General features: G+C 40.1%; 1 long non-coding RNA gene across 2 annotated transcripts; it reads left to right on the forward strand.

Annotated features, from left to right (window-relative positions):
* The first annotated feature begins 608 nt into the window (after positions 1 to 608).
* On the forward strand, positions 609 to 3,672 carry LOC144824424 (uncharacterized). 2 transcript variants are annotated; one of them, XR_013608943.1, is made up of 4 exons: positions 609 to 2,040; positions 2,470 to 2,585; positions 2,678 to 2,766; positions 3,257 to 3,672. It is a non-coding gene; the product is annotated as an uncharacterized LOC144824424 (long non-coding RNA). The 2 variants fall into 2 exon arrangements; XR_013608942.1 differs by having other exon boundaries at positions 2,470 to 2,766.
* Positions 3,673 to 10,740: the final 7,068 nt, after the last annotated feature.

The raw sequence follows: 10,740 nt of genomic DNA on the forward strand, positions 1-10,740 counted from the left end.
TACTGAAGGGTGTTGTGTGAATGTAGTTCCACCTCATGAGGTTTAATAAACTCTGTCTTTTCTATTCCAGTTTCTGTGCCAACTTCTTGCTATTGGTCTAAGGACTCTGTGTAAAGAAGGACGAATCCCTTGCACTAGTAGGCCTGGCTGAGGCTTGCTACTACAAAACAGCTCTTACCCACGAGTCATCTGAAACCAATAAAGATGGTGAGTAGGTCCTTCAAGAACGTCCATATAGATGCACTCTACAACAGCCTAATGGCTCTGGTAGCCTCATCCGACCACAACACCAGATGAGGACTCCTCCTCCAAAACTTCAACCACATTCTCTAGATAACTGCTGATACCCACTCTCAATCACATCTCCAACCATGACGTCCCATACGTCAGCTATGTGTTAGATCTAGCAGCATGTAGACAAGATGTGCCATCAGACAAGAAAAGAAGTGGAGGCAACCATAGACACAAAATGACGTGTCAGCTGTGAAACTCATCTGTACTTGACAGAGGAATCTCATCACTAAACACAAGGTCATCTACTACAAACACATCATGAATGGCGCTTATGTCAAAAGTCCTGGCTTGGCAGTTCAGGCAATATGGCCAACCTGAGGTGGAGTGGTGAGCAAAATAATGATTGATTAAACCTAGATCTTTGTGACTGGGGATGAATGCATTGTTCAGCCTTTCGTCCATCATTTGTTCCTTTTGCTTTTGTCGCCCTAAGTGGGAAGGGTATGCTCAGATGTGGGTCCCGTGCTCACTCGGCAACTGGATTCAAGCTAGCCTGGCTGATGAGGCGTGATAGCAAAAACCGGTCCAAGGATGCATGTTTCTGGTCCAGGGAAGACCTGGCTTGGCAGTTCAGGCTGGACTGTTCCCATTAGGAACAGGGTTAAGACTGATTTCCATATGATTGGGTCCAACCTGGGGTGGTGGGCAAAAGAACAATCGATTAAGCTCAAATCTTTATGACTGGGGGTGAATGTTTGCTTTGTTCAGCATTCCGTCCACCATTTGTTCCTTTTGCTTTTGTTGCCCTAAGTGGGAAGGGTATGTGGGTCCCATACCTACTGCACCACTTGATTCAAGCTAGTATGGCTGAAGAGGTGTATTGGTCTGAAACCGGTCAGTAAATGCGTGTATCCAGTCCAGTGAGGACCTGGCTCGGCAGTTCAAGCTGGATTATTCCCATGAGAAACAGGGTCAAGACTGATTTGCATATGGCTGGGCCCAAACTAGGGTGGAGTGGTGAGCAAAGAAGAATCGATTAAACTCAGATATTTGTGACTGGGGTGTATGTTTGTATTGTTTAGCATTCCGTCCATCATTTGTTCCTTTTGCTTATGTTAAAAGGAGAGTACACTTTAAGGGCATGAAACACTGCAGGAAACACTGCAGAAACAACACAATAGACTCACCTAATTCACGTAGAAGTGCGGAGCCATCAACAACTTCTTTAAGGACAGGATAGATAAATCCTCCAGCACATCAACTGCACACTGACAACCATCTTCTCCATAGAGGTCCCACCCTTACAATGCAGCCATTTGTTCCTCCTTACACCGCCTCTCTGTTGATGACCTGCCTCACCTACTTCAACCTCTGAACACCACAGAAATTTCCTCCTGTCATTATTGGTGAAGACTCCTCCATGCTAACTAGTTACGCGACCCCCAGCTCACCAACATCAATACGCCAAGGTAATAGAACACATAGACAGGATAAGAGTGGCTATCTAAATTACGGTTATGTTTAATATAATAGTGGCTTCTCTTCATTTCCTTTACAGTGTTTAAACATTAAAATATTCAGCATATGTATCGGCGTCACTGCGTCAAGGTAATGGCTTCAAGGGACAGGAATAGAGAGGCTTTTTTCTTTATTACTATGTGTAGTATAATGGTGTCGTTCTATTTTTTAGTGATTATTCATTACTGAGAAACTGATTACGACATCTGACAGTGGCGTTTGGAATACGTTTAGAAAAATAGGATGCTGCCATGAAAGATTTCAAATAATAATTTTTGGATATTTGAGGTAGGAACTTATCGCCTGCAAAGTGCCCTTATGGGACCTTTTTAGATAAAATACATGTGGTCATCTAGCCATATTTACAATGATTTACTATTGGCGTCATCTATATGTATGTTATGTTCTCCTACTTTGAATACAAAATTGGAGTATAATTTTTTATATAATTGCCGCCCTGTTAAAATTACGACCTTTGTGAGGCAATTAGGATATATACTGTTAGGATATCCCTCTGGTGCACAATTTGTAATTGTATTTACATTGCTGTTCGGACTAGATCTTATTTGATAAAGATGGGGTCTGTGTTATAATAATAATAATCTGCCATAGGTTTTACCGCAGTAAACTTATAGAGTGTGAACAGACTCTAAATTAAAATAAAGGAAAGGTGAAATGACATATAAATAGTAATCTCTTTTGCTCTCATTACTTCAGAATCAGGCTACTGGAACAAAGATCTAAAAGACACGTTTTTATCACCAAATGACCAGATTTATTAAAATCAACACGTGACTAAGTGCGCTGAAAGTCATCTTGCAGAAATAAATCAGGTATATTTTCAATGTAGGGCAGTTAAGAGAGTATTTAAATAGTATATGGTAAAACATTAGTATCTAATAAAGATCGCATGTCTACTTTTCAGCATATCAGACTCGATATAAAAACGAAATAAAAGCTGTCGCCATAGGAAGCGAAGTCTCTCGCTTATAGATTCGACACCTTGACAATTATGTAAGTAAAATGTGTGAATCCTATTTTATTAGTAAGGATAACTTTAGGGTGAGTGTATAGGTACTTTTTCTATATCCACATCTATCTTGTTTTCTAGATCCTCTTCTCTCTCTGAAGCACCATTCTATAGTATGGAGCTGTTGGTCTGGGAACCCTTCAGAAAAACTATCATAGTTAGGAGTGCAATAAAAATGTATATGCTATAAGTGACAATGCTTTTATATAAGTATATTGAGTTTAGCCAATATTGATAAATGATCACCCATAATGTAACCTAGCAGGTATAAAGTAAATAACTAGATGGTCTGGCTTTAAATTAATTTGAGTGGTTGCACTAAGATGTTAACACTATATATATATATATGCATCTGTACTATAAATGTTATAGACCCTCGAATACAGAAACTGAATTTGTATTGTAAATAATTGAAATTAATGTGTATGTATGAGTTGTTGATATATTTTTTCTGTCTTTGTTTTGTTTGTTTAGGTTATATCACTTTTTCTATTTTATATAAAATGTACGAATGACGGTCACCTGACGAAGGCCTTGGGCCGAAACGCGCGTAGTTCTATTCAACCGCATTGCCTTCATCAATTATTCCAACGACTGAATATCTCGTATATCACTGGGTTTATCTGTTTTTTGAAATTGTGGATATGTAATTTTTCTGTTTTCACTTATTGTCTTTGTATGTCTTTAGTTGTAAATAATCCATTCTTTGCCTTAGTTTGAACATTTTGTATTATATATAAATGTTTTTTAAATGTGAAAAATGAAATGAACAAGTAAATGAAATGTAAACAAAAGACAAAAATAACAAGAAAACATACAATAATCAAAATAAAAAGATTGAAGAATTTTTGTATAAACTCACTGTTTCAGCACACGTTTATTTGAATGTTGTGGAGGGTCTATCACTATGTTCAGATTCTGATCTAGGGATTATCGATGCCCTTGGAGTTTGCTACACTTTTTTTCTCTACATAGGAACTTCCAGTAAAACCATGACACAGCTACTGAGCATCCTCAATGAATCCCTCAAGGAAGGTGTTGAAACAAGGTACAGGTTATGAAAAGAGAAATTACACATTCAGCCATACGAGACATATATATAAAAAAGATAAAGGAATTTAGTTGCCCTCGACAAATCAGTGTAGTAAGCATTTGTAAAATAATGCAGTGAATTGCGCCAAAAGTCAATGAGAATATCGAGTATAATTGCAGGATTGAACATGAATTATATTTAGTTTACACGGAATGGTAGTCGCAACCTGAAATTATGTATCATTGTGTACAATTAAATGAATAAGTACTGAGGTGAATAACATCCAAAATCTGCATCGCCTTATACAATTCAAATTCGGCACTATCAGCAACCTAGACATTTCAAGATGGCACCCAATTTATATGGCCATTCTGATGTTCATTAAATAGGGTAAATGTCCGCGTCCGGTTGTTCCGCAAACTAGTAGTTGCTGCAGCCGTGCCGAATGGATTTAATTCCGGACTCGTTCCATCATTGAGTAAGTTAATCTAGCGTATTTTTATGTAACGATTAAATAATTGAGACTGTTGAAGTGAGGGATATCGATCTAACTGGCCACTTGTTACAGGTGGTCGAGATATTTTATCGTTACCTACGGGGGATTGAGTATCCTTCTCTCCCCCATTGTGAATACAAGAAGTAAATATACGCCGCAAGTGCTACTATAACTAAGTAAGTACTTTTGAAAAACGACAAATGCAGATTCTATTGACTTTCAGTAGTTGCTTATGTGTTCTACTTGTTTTAGGCGGTGTATCCATTAAAGTGAACACAAATCATATCCTTGGGCTCAGACTAAGAGACGAGACCTCTAACCGTGAGTTAATTTAACTCGGTTTTAATTACCACACACAGGGTGAGCACCAGTGATCAGTGTAACCCGATATGTTTCATTATACTAAATTGGGGAATTCATAATTACAGGTTGGATTCCCACTGTACTACATTCAAGTACTGGTAAGCGCTTCCTTAGTTCTTGACAAGCTCCGTTGTTTCTGTCCTACACAATAATAAAAAGTAGTTATTATTATTCTGTTTAGTCCCCAGATAAACTGTCCTGATGAGACCCGGTATCTAGAGAGGGTCGAAACGCCGTCGACGAAATAGAGTAAAGAGACACACTTCAACAAACAAACAAAAACTGTCTCATTTTTATACAGTGTCCCTTTGTTTTTTGCTTAATGTACTGATAACCGTTGTTTGAACATGTCACTGTTTTTCACTGTAAATACGGTTACGGTCACCACTCTTGGGGTTATGTAAATGTTTTTTCAATGTTTTTTATGTGAAAAGTATTTAAATTGTTGACTTTCGTAGAAATAAAAGTGCCTAGTTCGGCTGAAGTAGGCTACAACCATTTGATGTCCTGTGAGCTTGTCGGTAAGGTTTATATGATTAATTCATAGAGATGTACAGAAGATACAACCAGTATATATTTGTCCATTAGGTAGGGCAATTATTTTAATTGCCACAAAATTGTTATCTATATTTTCAAAATGAGTTCCTTGTGAACGCTGTTTTTCCAGTACAAATGAAAAGAGATCTGGCACTGGAGACCTGGTTAGCAAGGGCCCAGTGCTCTTTCAGTCGAAATCACATCATGTTCCAGACAAAAAGTGGGGGCTAACTATGCCAAAAGAGGCACTTTCCTACACTGATTGTTAAAGATATAGCAGCGGTCTCCCCAGTGCAGGCGTCAACTGTCATCATTCACAGCTGCACTGGGTAGAGCACATTTTTCTGTAACTAGGTACAGTCTCTCTGTCTGCGCTGGGCACACTCAATTAAGGACGTACTTCCTCTCTCCAGCTTTCAACACCAAGCCCCCATTGAGACCCTTAATGCCTGAAGGGGCTTCTATGGCACTTTCCGGCAAAATATTCAGTTAATAGCAGAGCCTACCAGATGAGCTCCATAATCATCCATGTAACATCTCAGTGCTCCATCTTCCTGCCAGTCATTTGCAGCTTGTACATGGAGCTCCTAGGATCCCTAAAGACATGTAAAGCCATCAGCATCCAAAAGAACACAGATGAAACTCACATTTACCTATCCTAATACATCATTAAACAAGTGAAGGATAGCCTTGCTAGCATCAAATGCTGCATGCCCAAGGCCTACCTAAAGCAGAACCTCCACCAAGATAGAGTTAGTCTATATTGCCAATAATAGAAAGCTAGAGGTCCAGAATTGGCTCCTTTGAGGTAAATAAGGACAGCTTCAATCTTCAACCTAATTACAGTGGCGTCCACGTTGATACCAAACATCTCCACACTGCACACTGTGTAGAAAACAAAGACAGCCTGACACAATTTGGCCCTGCTCCGCAGTGTGAAATCCTTCCTAAAAGCAGTGGATATTACAACTGGTCCTTATTCATCTATATAGTGGCAATGTTTCTCTGACTAGAATCCCTAAAATGCATCTGATACCCCGAAAGAGGATTATTCCAACCCTAAAGGAGCTCGATTAGATCTGTGTGTGCCTGCCTGATTTCATTACAAGACCCGAGGCTACCATTATGCAATAACTTTTTATTACTGCCCCAACATGCAGCCATTTAAAGAATGTACACTACATCATGAATAAAAACATTCCAATAAGTACTTTCAAAACAGCATATAACTCCATGGCAAGAAGGCATCTTCCTCTTTTATTCACTGCTCCTCAACAGTTAAGTATGCCATCACTTGTTTTAGCTTAGCTTGTATTCGTACTAATTATAACCGGTTGCTTACCTTAGATTACTCAGGTTGTTGTTGTTTTGTTCTTTTTATTCCTTTCAATTTTTCGTAGGGTTAGTATTGTGGTTTTTATGAAGCATTTTGTGAATTTAAGCCTCCCTATTTTGATTCGAAAGGTAATCTTAGCTCTGCCTCTGGCAGCGTTAAGCATTTTCTTGACAATCAGTAGAGTGCTCCGGGCGCCCGGGCTGTTACCAGCAGTTTCCCGCTATTCTATCTTTTCCGGTAGGAGACAATCGTTACTGGCAGCTGACTTTAGCATTTTTTGATACTCTTAAAAATAAAAATAAATTATGGAAAGAGTTAGAGGAAAGGGCAAGATTTATTCCCAAAGGCAGATTAATCATTTGGCCCCCTTAATGGTAATTCTGTTTGAAAAGATGTCATATCTGAGAATAATATGCAGAGAACTGTTGATCCTCTTCTCAATGAAAATATGTTTATGAGATTTTTTGAGAGGGAATTTAAGTCCTCCCTGAAGGAGGTAGTAGAAGCCGTTCTGAGTAACAGGAAAATACTTTCTCCTGCGTATGAGGATTCTTTGGTTTTTTCAGAGGAGGAAAACCCTTCACTTGGAATAGGACGTAAGGCCTCAAAAAAAGACCAAGCACATGACTTGGGTAGTACTTTCTGTGGGCAGCTTAAGTGCTGCAAAAGAGCGAGAACAATCTTTGGGTAGCCTGAGCGCTACAGATAACCCTGGTGTCATTAGCGGCACAATTCGTAAGAGCAGCCATGTTGGTGCAATTTGCACGAGTGTCCCCCGTGGTAAAAAAAAAAGAATGAGTGACCTTCGTGGCACAAGAGACCGCAGTTTTGAAACTGATAATGAGGAATATCCACTTGAATGGAGTTTGAGGAAGATGCTGATGAATATGTTTTCTATCCACTATAGGCCTTAGATAATGCTTTACTGGATGAGGATCTGGACCAGCCTTGTAGTTCAAAGACACTCTGGGTCCACTGACCAGAATACTAGATTTGGCTGAGGACTCATTCAAGGGCATCCCTATGGACACGGAGCTTCTCCATGGCTGGAGCCATTGGGCTTTATGCCTCCTCTGGAATGTCAATGTTGGTTTAACTGCTGAGCATAGGAGGGCTATTATAAGGAGAATAACCCCAAAGTTAGGAGCCCTTGCCAACAAGGGAATCCGAATGGTCTACAGAGAGAATTTTATCAAGACACTAGGAAAATATGTCCCGCCATTTTCTGCCTTCAGTAAGGCACAAACAAACATGAGCCACATGTTCAACAATAGAGTTTTTGGAAGGGCAGACAGGACTGACTGTCAGCCATGGCTATCAAAGGTCCCAGTGTTAAAGATTGCAGGGATTTGTTAGCATGAGCTGAAAGCCATTTTGTATTTGGCAGCCATTTTAGGTAGCCATGTGCTCGCCATGTGCTGTTTCCCTCTTCAGAGCCTTGCACATGCTCAGAGAGGCCTTGCTAGTAGAATGCACCTGCTCCTCTTATAGAACTGTCAGGCTATTCTGGCTGATGTAAGGAGACGTACCTCTCCTCCCAGTTTGTTGAGCAAGCAGGGGAATGGGCCTGCTTTCCAGCTCTGTCTCCAGGGTGACTTTGAATTAGGGAAATCAGCATGGAAACCCTTGCACACAGAATAGGACAGCTGGGAAGGGTTAAAAGTCAGTTCTATATTTAGAAGCCTAGCAGGGCTCCCAGAGCAAGGTTTGCTTTGACATTTTGGCCTCTGAAACTTTTTGAAAGACGACAGGGATGCACTGATATGAATAAAACGGCAATATAATGGTATACTTTGATTAACAGATAGCTTTTATTGATATATATATACAGCACTAATGCTTTTAGTTTGAGGATTGCTGTGTAAGGGCTGAGATAATGGGATTTAGTTTGAATTCATTCGCCCTCATGTTACACTTGTACATTTGCTAGAGGGATTGGGGGTTGGTTTTCTATGTTTTTTTAGCTCTCTCAAATGTGTTATATAGCTCCTATAACTTTGTTTATGCCCAGTTGCTACAAATAGGGGTTGATAGTGTTGACATGAGTGAAACCTGTTTCAAGTTTCCTACTGTCAAAATGGGGGAAGGAGGCTGGCTCCTCTACAAATTAAGGGTAGGCAAAATGTATGTTTCTCTCTCTTTTTCTCAATTTGTTTTTTAGCCTGTCTAAGCTGTTTGTGAAATAGCAATGAGACATTTAATTGGCTATTCAGTGATACTGTTTTAAACATTGTTAGCATTAATAACATGAATACATATATGTTATGTTACTGCCCATCCTGTTTGATGAAATTATGAAAGGATGAATAGTCTAGATTGCTGTTTCCTTATTTTGATCTTTTAAGGGGAACTAGATGTGGGTAGTTTTTGTTCTACAAGTCTTAGGTGATAACACCATTATTGTGTGTTATTCTCATGCTGCATAGTTTTGCAAGGGCATTGCTAGTTTTTATTAGCTAGTTTGTGTAAATAAACTGACAGTCCTTATTAGAGCTGATGTTCCATAGTTTGGATCATGAAAAGTAGAACGCAGGGAAGATTCCCATGTGATCCTTAGCAAACATTTTTGAAGGAAATATTGTTTTATAGATAAGAACCCGTGCTAAATTAGCAATCTTAAATTTTCCTGCTGCTCCTATAACACGAGAGCATGGTCCTACGCGTACAATGTAGGTGCTTTTATTAAGAAGAATCATTTTAGAAGTGTCTGCAGTCCTGTACAAGTAGTTTAAAATCTATGAGTAAAAGTGTAGAACATTTCCTTTTCTCTTGAGGGTTTTCAGATTAGTACACAGGAATACACCAATGTAAGGATTTAGGGTATGTCTGTGTTGTTTTTCTCTTTTCCTAAGAATTTAGTAAATGAACACAGACTGCCTTGGCTGCTTGGTATTGGGTGATGTATTACTCTTGTCAATTCCCCAAAGAGTTCCTTTTATACTTCCCAATAGGTCCAGGCTGTTGTTTTTTTTTTACTCTCACATAGATAGATGCAAGTGGTTCTTGGGCGCCTTGCTAATATATGGGGCGTCCCAAGACTAAGAAGTATTCTGAGACTATCCTCTCTGTTGATAGACTGTTTCTGTGCCTTGTCTAAAGACCTTTTGTTCTGTCCACCAATAGATATTTGCTGCCTTACAACCATTGCCAGAGGGGCCAGGACATCAGATTCAGCCTGGGGAGTCAGCGTCAGCACCAGTCCAGCTTGAAGCCAAGGTGAAGATAACCAGCACAGGCGTTGCTGGCAACTAGGACCTCAGTGAAGGCGGAAGCCCTGGGATGTTAATTGTGTACCCCTGCCACTGTCTTGGGCGAAAGACGGGGTCACAAACCAGAAAGGAGAAATTGTGGATCAAGTTTTTGATGCCCAGCTGAGAGTCACAGACCGAGCAGCACGGCATGGAGGCTTTACTTGAGGTGACCCCTTTTGAAACAAGGGTTGCTTCAGAGATCCCAGCATCAGGCCTCTGAATACTGGTCCTAAAGTGAATGCAAGTTTGCTCCTTTGTTTGTTGATCAAGAGTTACCTGGGCACACTAGATGCAATGTGTGGCCCCAATGAATGACCAGTGCGCCAGCAGAGCAATACGGGAGTTAGGGAAGGACTTGAGTTCAGGGTACAGGTGCTGTGTCTCTGGTGCCTGTTAGATTGTAGTGAAGAAAACTGGTGCACTGCCTGAGACACTGGACAGGATCGCTGAGAGCATTTGCCCTGGTGGGTGACTGCCCTATCCTGAAAGAAGAAACTTTTTCTTTGAAACTGGGCTGTGATTCTTGAGTTGCGAGTTGTGCAGCTCTACCGTGGAAACAACAAGAGCCTGCCTGTGAGGTTCAAACGGACACAGGGAGACAACTCCCCTCTGGATTGGTTGTACAGCGGCTTCAATTTCCCCAAGGACTTCTTCTTTTTCGTTGATAATGTACCCCTTTTGTCGTCCCATTTTTAAGGAGGAGCAGTCCTTTGCAGCTCTTTGTCCTAATTCCTATGGCCCTGTGTGGTCCTCCTGGTCCCTTGGAGCCAGGATTGTTTTTATAATAATCTGTTTAGTTGCTTTAATATTTGCATTAGTTATATTTATTCTGCATGAAAAACGTTTTTCTGAGCAATTGAAAACTGTGACTTTGCCCTTTCCTTGAATGCATTAAATTGATGTTCTAGCCCTCATAAAGAAAACACTAGAAAAGTCTAGTGA

This window comes from Lissotriton helveticus, chromosome 3_1 (genome assembly GCF_964261635.1).
Source record: "Lissotriton helveticus chromosome 3_1, aLisHel1.1, whole genome shotgun sequence".
NCBI lineage: Eukaryota > Metazoa > Chordata > Amphibia > Caudata > Salamandridae > Lissotriton > Lissotriton helveticus.